This window comes from Gossypium hirsutum, chromosome D10, assembly GCF_007990345.1.
Source record: "Gossypium hirsutum isolate 1008001.06 chromosome D10, Gossypium_hirsutum_v2.1, whole genome shotgun sequence".
NCBI lineage: Eukaryota > Viridiplantae > Streptophyta > Magnoliopsida > Malvales > Malvaceae > Gossypium > Gossypium hirsutum.
Genome location: NC_053446.1, coordinates 32,323,136 through 32,334,303, shown reverse-complemented (window position 1 = coordinate 32,334,303; position 11,168 = coordinate 32,323,136). Strand labels below are relative to the sequence as shown.

Below are 11,168 nucleotides of genomic sequence, written 5' to 3'. Positions count from 1 at the left end.
ATTTTACTAAAATCTATTTCATTCATATTGTTTGCATATTTAGGATAATTTTTATTAGGGATCATTGCATTTAGTTTAATATATTTTAATCACTACTTCTAAACAATATTGTGTTTTTTTATTTACCAATTTGTTAATATAATTTGTTACAAATTAAGTGACTTAGCACAAATACAATCCCTGTGGAGACGATAACTCGATACTTACTTATTACTTGATAACAATTATGTACACTTGCACAAACCCGAGCGTTACAATAGTAGTATGAGAAAATTACTTAAACACAAGACATAATTTAGAGATTTTCTAATAATTATATAAATAACCTGCCCACACTTAAGATGTACATTGTCCTCAATGTACAAACATAGATAACCACAGTATAAACAGAATATCATAAGAGAGGGAGAAAACTGAAACTGGCCTAAATATTGGATGAAATCCCTAGAATAGTGAAAAGCGGAATTGTAGGCAAATCTAAATGTAGAGCACGATTTCAAGCAAACTAATAAGAAAATAAATACAAATAGTGAAGAAGATTAATGGATTATACTCAATTAGAAACAACCATAAAAATAAAAATACAATTCAAAAGTAAAAATGAAATAAGACTAAGAAAATTACAATAAACATAAAAATAAACAATGAAAGTAAAAATAAAATAAAATAAATGGACTTAATGGTCCTCATCATCAGACGTGTCGGTGTCGTGAGTCATCGGCGCTGAGGAGGAGATATGGAGAAGCTGGCAGATCTGCTGTAAAGTCGCATCAATACTTTGAACCTCTGAAAGCAATACGGCTCGAAGCGAGTGAAACGCTTGGAAGGGTCCGTCAAAGTGGCAGCAGAAGAATAGGATGATGACTCGAAGGTGGAGGATGAGGTGGATCCTCGTGATATAGTGGGACATCATCTGTGAAGTCCTATGGGTTATTTTGAGAATCAGAATAAAGTAAATGGTACTGAGGAGGATCAACTCCACGAAGCCGCTCTATCATCCTCATATGGATCATGGTCGAGATTTCCTGTGGAGACATCTGGCCGACTAGAATACGTGTAGAGGACTACTCTGATGTGTCGATGAGACTGAAGTGTTGAGCGAGTCGAGTCACGTAAAGACGTAAACAATTAGGGTCCTTCCTATGGCGATATGTCTGATGGCAGAAGGCTAGTGCAATGTAATAGGCCAGGTCAAAGATATGTCCGGTGGCCATGCTCCATAGAAAGTAAGCATTGGTAGTACTGACGATGCCAGTGCTCTCTCTCCTGCCAGTAAAAGTATGAGCTAAAAGGGCATGTATGTACTGCAAAGTTGGAGGGATATAAGTCCTCTTCGAGTGACTCGCGTCATAGGGGTCGTACTTGCCATAAGATTTGTCCAACAACAAGAGGGGGAGTAGTGGATGTGTCGATATAGGTGGAGGAAATTCTCGGTACTCATAAAATCCACAGTATAGAGGCCCAAAGCAATGCCAATCTCTAGTACACTCATATAGCGCACTAGGCCACCGAGTCTGAAAGTGATGGTGCCCTGCTCGTCATGCGATGTCATCGCATGCTGGGGATGAAATGTCAAGCAAAACTCCAAAGTCAGCTCCATGAATCTAGGCTCGATGATGGAGAAGAATTGGTCTCATGGGGCTGTGGTAAAAAAGGCCCAAACAAGATCATCGATGTGGACTTGCTCCAAAGTGGCCAAGTCGATACATTGGCCCAAACCAAGTGGTCACACTCGAAGGAGCTGGAATAAGTCCTCCTGGGGACTCGCAAAAAATTAGAGATAAGGGTGACGAGCCTCAGTAGAATCGCTTGAGGAAAAGGTCGTGCTAGGGGTCTTCCGCTTTTTTGCAGCGGAGACGATGAACTTGGACTTGTTTCCTATGTTCGTCATGATGTGCCTTCAAGAAAGCAATTAACTATCAGAAAATAAAATAAAATACACATCATCAAATAAATAGACAAAAAGGTTGAAAAACAATTGTGGAATTTAAAAGATGACACTAAGAAGTACCCTAAGACACGCCTTGAAATCGAAATCGCCCGACTAGAAAATCAACTCCGACAATACTATTTACTAATATCAGGTAGTCAATAGACATGAAATAGCATCAATAATAAAATAAGAACACATAAAATATACTAAGAATAAAAAGTATAAATAATGAAACAATTCAAATACTAAGAACAAAGAACACGAATAATAGCCACAGTGAGCAAGGAAATCTAAATAATAGAGTAAGGAAGAAGCATAATAAGATTTGTAATAAGAAATGAAAATAGGAGCATGAAGGACAAAAAATGGATTAAAGAAAAATAAAAATAAAAAACAGTAACAAGTAAACGAAAGGAATAGAACTAAAAATAAATAATAGATAATAAACAATAAATAAACAAAGTAAAATAACTAATGAAAATACGAAATAAGAAATAAGAAATAAGAAATAAGAAATAAGAAATAAGAAATAAGAAATAAGAAATAAAGAATGAAAGAAAGGAGGGCAAACGGTGGTGAGTGGTGACCGGAGGGAATGTAGGCGACGATGACAGGGAGAGGACGGTGGCGCAATGGTGTTTGAACAAGGGTGAAGTGCTAGTAGGGCGTGGGGGAGAAGTGAGGGAGGAGAGAAAGAAAGAAGGGAGAAAGAAGAAGGAAAAACGGAGAGGGGAGGGGACGACTTGGGGAGGGGAAGTGGTGAGGGCGGAGGTGTGCAGTGAGGAAGTGAGGCAGTGCAGAACGACAGTGACCGGAGAGAGGGGTTGTTGGGGGTGAGTGGCGGCTAGGGATTTGAGGAAGAAGACAAAGTAAAGTAAAAAAATAAAATGGGATTAGGGTTTTTAAAAGGGAACACGGTTGTGTAAGGCCTGTGTTGGGCCAAATGTGTGGTTCATTTCTAGCCCGTATGCGTCTTAAAATTTAAGCCCCAGTCTTCACACGGCCTCGGACACGCTCGTGTGTCCAGGTCGTGTAGCACACATAGCCGTGTCACATAGCTGTGTGCTAGCTCCTTTGCTTCCCACAAGCCTATGCAGAAACCCCCACACCCGTACGGCAACCCCCATGCCTGTGTGGTCTGGCCGTGTCCCGCACACGGCCGTGTGCCTCATCCGTGTAACTCTCTAACTTGTTTTAATGATGAAAAGAATAGCTCCAGGTTTTACATGCTTTAGGACACGCCCGTCTGTTCCGGCCGTGTGGGCAACACAGTCATGTCGCACGATATGTGGACTATTGTAGGCCGTGCCTCTGTTGATTTTTTGGAAAAATTAAGTCCCAAGATCCATACGGCCAATGACACGGCCGTGTGTCCAAGCCGTGTAACTCATTGTTGATTTTCTTAAAATTTTAAAACTAAGTCTTAAGATCTACACGGCGAAGGACACCCCCGTGTGTCCAGGCCGTGTAAGTCACTATCGAACCCCTTTTAGTACACACGGCCCAGGGCATGCCCGTGTGTCCAGGCCATGTGGGTTAAAAAAATCCTTATTTAACATGAATTAAAAATAAAAATAAATGAATTAGCAGTGTTAATACTCGGGTTGCCTCCCAAGAAAAGCTTATTTAAAGTTTAAGCTCAACTTACCTTGTATTTGCACTGTTACGATGGTTCGCAGAGTCAAAACTCCTCTTTCTCGCTGTCAATTGTATTATCAAAATAAGGTTTAAGTCGAGTAATATTTACCTTAAAACTGCCGAACTTAGAATGAGTTATCTCGATTATACCATAAGGGAAGACATTCAATACCGTAAAAGGAGTTGTTCTGTTTGCATTAAGCTTTGAAGTGGCAATTTGAGGGTCCGTTTTATCCAACAATACCTGGTCCCTAACCTTAAATTGGTTCGTTCCATCCTTATGCTCGTCATGGCATCGCTTTGGTTCTGCATCGTGTATTATCAGTTTCTCCTTGACATGTGTCCGTTATTCATCTAGTTCATCGATCTGTAGCATTCGTTTTTCATGAGTCGTTCTATTTTTGTCGCATGGACTAAAATGTTGCTCCATCACATTTTTCCTAGGGATTTCCTACAAAGAAGTTTGAGCCATAAGGTTACTAAATTTAACAGAACTCGTATAATCATCTCGATCACTAGATGTCTTAACAGAATTACGAGCTTGGAGTGTAATTGTTTCGTCACCTACACGAAGTATTAATTCACCTGTACCAACATCTATAATAGTTCTGTCAGTTGCTAAAAATGGTCGTCCTAAAATTAAAGGTACGTCACTATCCTCACCCATGTCTAAAACAACAAAATCAATCGAGAATATGAATTTATCAATTTTCACAAGTACATATTCAATAATACCCCTAGGAAATCTAATGGTTCTATCTACCAATTGAATACTCATCCTAGTTTGTTTTAGTTTCCCAAGACCTAATTGTTTAAACATTTTATAGGGCATGACATTAATACTAGCCCCTAAATTAGCTAAAGCATTATTCACATTTAAACTACCAATTAAACAAGGAATAGTAAACCTTTCCAGATCTTTCAATTTGTTGGGTAGCTTATTTTGCAAAATTGCTGAGCAAACTGTGTTTAGCTCCACGTGCGATGAATCATCTAACTTCCATTTGTTTGCCAAAAGTTCCTTTAAGAATTTAAGGGAATTGGGCATCTAAGAAATAGCTTCAATAAACGGTAAGTTAATATGTAACTTTTTAAGAAGTTTAAGAAATTTACCAAATTTTTCGTTCATGTGGTCTTTTTTTGTCGCGTTAGGATATGGTACTCGAGATTTATATTTCTTACCATTTGGATTTTGTTCATTCTGGCTCACCTCAACCTTTCCTTTACTTACCACACTTTCTTGCCTTGGTTTTGGTTCCGATTTCACTAACCCTTCTTCATCTCGAACAGTAATTGCATGAAGCTGCTCTCTTGGGTTACTTTTAGTGTTGCTAGGCAAGCTACCTTGTGGTCGTTCTGAAATCAACGTTGCAAGTTGGCTGATTTGGTTCTCAAGCCTTTGAATTGACGCTTTCTAATTTTTAAGTGTTGCCTCAGTGTTTTGAAAATGGGTTTCTGACACTGAGATAAACTTCGTTAACATCTTTTCAAGGTTTGACTTCTTGTCTTGCTGGTAAGATGGTTGTTGGAAGCTTGGAGAGGGTTGTGGTCTTTGATTTCCTCAACCACCCCAAGAGAAATTGGGATGGTTCCTCCAACCTGCATTATAAGTGTTATTGTAGGGATTATTCTGAGCCCTAGAATTATTACCCATATAGTTGATTTGTTCATTCCCTGTGCTATGACCGTAGGGCAAATATTTTGGATTGCTCATTCCTCCTCTATTTGCATTGTCTTGCATCACCGGATGTACCTGCGTAGAAACACATAAACCGTCAATTTTCTTATTTAATTGTTCTACCTGATTTGATAACGTGGTGACTGCATCTAGATTGAAAACACCAGCTGCTCCATTAGGCTTCTTCCTCATGACTTGCCACTGATAATTATTCAGTGACATCTCTTCTATATCATAAGCCACTTTAGGTGTCTTATTGTTCAATGTACCATCAACTACTGCATCAATTAATTGCCTAGTTGAGGGATTCAAACCGTTGTAGAAGGTTTGAACCTATAGCCATAAAGGTAACCCATGGTGAGGGCATCTTCTTAATAAATCCTTATACCTCTCTCATGCATCATATAGGATCTCTAAGTCTATCTGCACGAAGGAAGAGATATCATTCCTCAACTTAGCTGTCTTAGTTGGTGGAAAGTACTTCAACAAGAATTTTTCAGTCATTTGGTCCCATGTGGTGATCGAACCTCGTGGTAGGGATTTCAACCACTGTTTAGATTTATTAATCAATGAGAAGGAAACAATCGTAGGTGAATGACATCATCAGAAATTTCATTTATCTTGAAAGTATAGTAGACTTCCAAGAAATTAGTCAAATGAGTATTTGGACCTACTTCTTGCAAACCATCGAACTGAACAAACTGTTGAATCATCTGAATAGTGTTCGACTTCAGCTTAAAATTATTCATAGCAATGGTGGGTCACACAATACTTGATTCTGTCCCAGTTAGATTAGACTAGGTATAATCATACATAGTACGAGGAACATGATTCGGATTTGCAGGATTCGCAGCAACCACAGGAGGAAGCTAATTATTCTGATTATCATCCATCTCCTAAGTAACAATAATAACGTCCTCTTGCTCTTCCACTATATTCTGTCGACTCTTCTTTTCTTCTCTATGGTTTCTGCGAGCTGTACTTTCAATTTCACTATCAAATACTAAAGGTCCTGACATGTTTCTTCTAGTCATACACTAAAAGAACTTGTCAGAAGCAAATAAAAGAAAAAAACTTAGAAAACAAAAACAAAACTAAAAACAACAATAAAATGCAATAAAAATAAATGGCTAAATTAATAAAAATCAAGTGTTCCTAATATTTTAGTCCCCAGAAACGGAGCAATAAACTTGATTTTCACTAAACTAACTATAAATACAACTAAGGCAAGTGGAAACATGGAAATTTACACATTTTTACATACCCTTTTTAACTTAAAATCATACAATTTCGATAAAATTATTGTTGAAAAAATAATTAATTTTTAAAAAATAATTAAAGTGCACTTAAAATATGAACATGTTGAATTTTAGTTAATTTTATACTTAATTTTGATGAATTTTGGTTATTTTCGACAGATTTGCACAAAAGGTGAAAAATGGCTCGGTAGACACTACTAGAAGGACAAAATCGAGAAGCAATTTAAAGTATCGAGACTAACTAAATTTCAGCCTAAAGACGGCCCAAAATTGTACGTATTAATTCATAATATAATTAATTTTAATTTATATCCAATTTAATTTGGTTTAATAAATTATTATTAATTATTATGAAAACGAGGTCCTCTTGAACTAGACCGAGTAAACCGAACCGACCAAGAAATGGACAGCCCAAAAATCGTCCCAAGAGCTGACCCAAATCGTTTTATTAGCATTGATAAATAATTCTTTTCACAGTCCCTATGGGTACGATAACTCGTCATTTACTTGTCACTTTATTACTTTTTGTGATTGTGTACACTGGCACATTTCCATCGTTACAAATTTTTGGCGCCGTTGCTGGGGACTGTGTTTTAAAAAAATCATTATTTGTGAAGTTGTCAGTTTTGCATTTTGGTTTATTTTCTGTTCAAATTTTAACTTAGTTAATTTTTCTGTGATTATTTTAGGTGTTTATGTGTATTGACCAAATCATCGATTTACTCCTTGTAGACCCTGAGATTGAATGAACTTTTCGACAGCAAAGAAGACAAGCAAGTCAGAGAAGGACTGAAGAGATGAACTTTGAAAATCTGAATCAAGAAAACGTAGCAAACCATGCTAAAAATCCTATCCTTATTACTGATGATAAGGATAGATCTTTGTGACAGTATGCCGTGCCAGTATTTCATGATCTTAATCCGGGTATTAGAAGACCCGAAATTGAGGCACAATAGTTCGAGTTGAAGCCAGTCATGTTAGCCAGAGTGCCCGAAGATGCATTACGATTGAAGTTGTTCCCATATTCACTAAGGGACAGAGCTCGAGCTTGGTTGAACTCATTACCACCAAACTCAATTTCAACATGGCAAGAGTTAGCAGAAAAATTCCTTATGAAGTATTTCCCGCCTAGCAAGAATGCTAAGTTGAGGAACGAGATCACTACTTTCCAAAAAATGGATGATGAGTCATTGTATAAGGCATAGGAAAGGTACAAAGAATTATTATGAAGTGCCCTCATCACGGAATCCCACGTTGAATACAACTTGAGACATTTTATAATGGTCTCAATTCTCACACGAGGATGGTAGTGGACGCTTCTGCTAATGGTGCTCTCCTTTCTAACTTTTATAATGAGGCTTATGAAATCATTGAGAGCATTGCCAGTAATAGTTATCAATGGCCAACCAATCGAGCAGCGTCAAGAAGATGAGTCGCTGGAATACATAAAGTAGAGGCTCTTACTTCACTCGCATCTCATGTATCATCAATATCCTTAATGTTAAAAAATCTTACTACTAATGGGTGTAATAGTTTTGCAGCACAGCCACTGAATTAATTTGAAAATGTAGCCTGTGTTTATTGTAGGGAAGGACATTTGTTTGAAGAATGTCCATCGAACCCAAAATCTGTGTATTACATGGGTAACCAGAACCAAAATCGAGGAAGGCAAGGGCTGGAATCCAATTTTTCATAGCCTATCATGGCGAAACCACCCGAATTTTTTCTAAAGTAACCAAGGGGTAGGAACCAGTAACAATTATGTCCAACCTAGATTGTCCCAACCACCTAGTTTTTCCAAACAAGCTTAGAAACCAACCCAAGCTAAACCATCCAATAGCCTAGAGAATCTATTAAAGGCATACATGGCGAAAAATGATGCCTCTCTAAGGAATTTAGAGAATTAAGTGGGCCAGCTTGCAATTGAACTCAGAAACCGACCACAAGGTGCTTTGCCTAGTGATATAGAGAATCCGAGGAATCTAGGGAAGGACCATTATAAAGCGTTAACATTGAGGAGCAGAAAGACTTTAGAGCCCAATTCTGTTGAAGTTGAGAAGGAGCCAGCCGACGCTCAAGACTCGAAGGAAGTTCAACCGAGTGTTGAAATTCCAGTTTTACCAGAAATTGAATCTGTAAAATTTGACTAGGTAACTTCTGAACTAGCTAATTCTAATCAACTAATAACTCCGTTAGATGCATAATTGCCACAGAAAATGAATCAACTAGTTCTAGTAAAGAAACCTCCACCACCCTACCCTCAAAGACTTCAGAAGCAGAAGCAGGAAATTCAATTCAAGAAGTTCCTAGACGTATTCAAGCAACTTGATATCAACATCCCGTTGGTTGAAACACTTGAACAAATCCCAAAATACGTCAAATTCGTGAAAGATATCTTGTCTAAAAAACAAAGGCTTGGAGAATTTGATATGGTAGCCCTAACAAAGGAATGCAATGCATATATTCAAGACAAACTATGCTAAAAATTGAAGGATCCTCGATGTTTTACCATACCTTGCAATATTAGAGCAACATATTGTGGTAATGCACTATGTGACTTGGGTACGAGTATCAACTTGATGCCCATGTCAATATTTAGAAAGTTGGGGATGGGTGAAGTTAGATCTACTACGGCTACACTTCAATTAGCAGATCGATCTTTAGCATATCTAGAAGGAAAAATCGAGGACGTATTGGTACCTGTAGACAAATTTATCTTTCTTGCTGACTTTGTGATTCTAGACTTTGAAGTAAACAAAGAGGTTCCAATCATCCTAGGAAGACCATTCTTAGCAACTGGAAGGACCTTATTGATGTGCAGAAAGGTGAGCTTACTATGCGTGTTCAGGATGATCAGGTAACATTTAACGTTTTTAAGTCCATGCGATTTCCTGACATAATTAATGATTGTTCTGCAGTGTCTGATTTATAGGATTTAATCGTGGAGAAGGAACTCAATTATGTTGAGGACCCATTAGAACCAATTTTGACCTCAGATCCTCCAAATGATGAAGAGGAGGATGAATACTTAGCATTGTTAGAAGCTACTCAAAGGGGATTTAATCTGCAATCTCGCTTTGAATCTTTGGAGTTAGAGAAAAGGAATTATGCCCAAACAAAAGCGTCAATCGAGGAACCACCTAAATTAGAACTGAAGGTACTTCCCTCACATTTGACATATGTTTATTTAGGTAACTCTTGTACTTTGCCTGTGATTGTTTCAACAAAATTAACTACTGAGCAAGAAGAGAAACTCATCCTAGTGTTGAAACAACTCAAAAAAGCTATCGGATGGACCATAATTGATATTCACGAAATTAGTCCATCTGTATGCATGCACAAGATTATCTTAGAAGATGGAGAAAAAGGGACGATTGATGGACAACGAAGATTGAACCCCATCATGAAGGACATAGTCAACAAAGAAATCATCAAGTGGTTAGATGTGGGTATAATTTACCCCCTCTCAAATAGTTCATGGGTAAGTCCGGTCCAGTGCGTGTCAAAGAAAGGAGGTATCACGGTAATTGAAAATCAGTATAACGAGTTGATACTGACTAGAATGGTTACGGGATGGAGAATTTGCATCGATTATCGGAAGCTGAACAAGGCAACTAGGAAAGATCACTTTCCTTTGTCATTTTTGGACCAGTGCTTTATAGACTCGCAGGGCAAGATTATTACTATTTTATCGATGGATACTCGGGGTATAATCAGATTATAGTAGCATTGGAAGATCAATACAAGACAACATTCACCTGCCCGTACGGTACATTTGCATTTAGGCGCATGCCATTTTGTTTATGTAATGCACCTGCTACATTTCAAAGATGTATGATGTCTATTTTTACTGACATGGTTGAAAAATATTTGGAAGTTTTTATGGATGATTTTTCAGTATTCAAAGATACATATGATGATTGCCTAGCCAATCTTACCAAGGTACTAAGGCGAAACGAAGAAACAAACCTTGTACTTAACTGGGATGACTGCTATTTCATGGTACGCGAAGGTATTATTCTAGGGCATCGAATAAAAAGACATGGAATTGAGGTAGATAAAGTAAAGGTAGGTGTTATTGAGAAACTCCCACCTCCAATATCTGTAAAGGGTGTTAGGAGCTTTTTGGGCCACACCGGTTTCTATCGAAGATTCATCAAGGACTTCTCCAAAGTTCCTAAACCCCTTATGCAAATTTTTGGAAATGAACACGACATTTAAATTTGATGAGGAGTGCTTAAGAGCTTTCAACGATTTGAAGAGTCAGTTAGTCTCGGCACCCATAGTAGTCACACCAGACTGGGATTTTCCAGTTGAATTGATGTGTGATGCAAGTGACTTCGCAATTGGAGCTATCATGGGTCAGCGAAGGAACAAAGTTTTTCATCCCATATACTATGTGAGTCGGACTCTGACAGGAGCTCAACTGAATTACACGGTAACAGAAAAAGAGTTCCTTGTTATTGTATTTGCTTTTGACAAGTTTCGATCTTATCTTAAAGGTACCAACGTGACTGTTTATACGAACCACTCGACAATTAAGTATTTATTTGCCAAGAAAGACGCTATGCCGAGACTGATCCGATCGATACTTCTACTTCAAGAGTTTGATCTAAAAATTCAAGATCGAAAGGGACTGGAAAACCAAGTAACAGACCAC

At 37.9% G+C, this 11,168-nt stretch overlaps 2 non-coding genes across 2 annotated transcripts; one reads left to right on the top strand and one right to left on the bottom strand.

The window, feature by feature from the left end:
• Positions 1 to 5,598: 5,598 nt before the first annotated feature.
• LOC121222720 (small nucleolar RNA R71) lies at positions 5,599 to 5,705 on the top strand. The gene has a single exon (XR_005920087.1). It is a non-coding gene; the product is annotated as a small nucleolar RNA R71 (small nucleolar RNA).
• A 1,945-nt stretch (positions 5,706 to 7,650) lies between these two features.
• LOC121222918 (small nucleolar RNA R71) lies at positions 7,651 to 7,756 on the bottom strand. Its single transcript, XR_005920288.1, has one exon. It is a non-coding gene; the product is annotated as a small nucleolar RNA R71 (small nucleolar RNA).
• Positions 7,757 to 11,168: the final 3,412 nt, after the last annotated feature.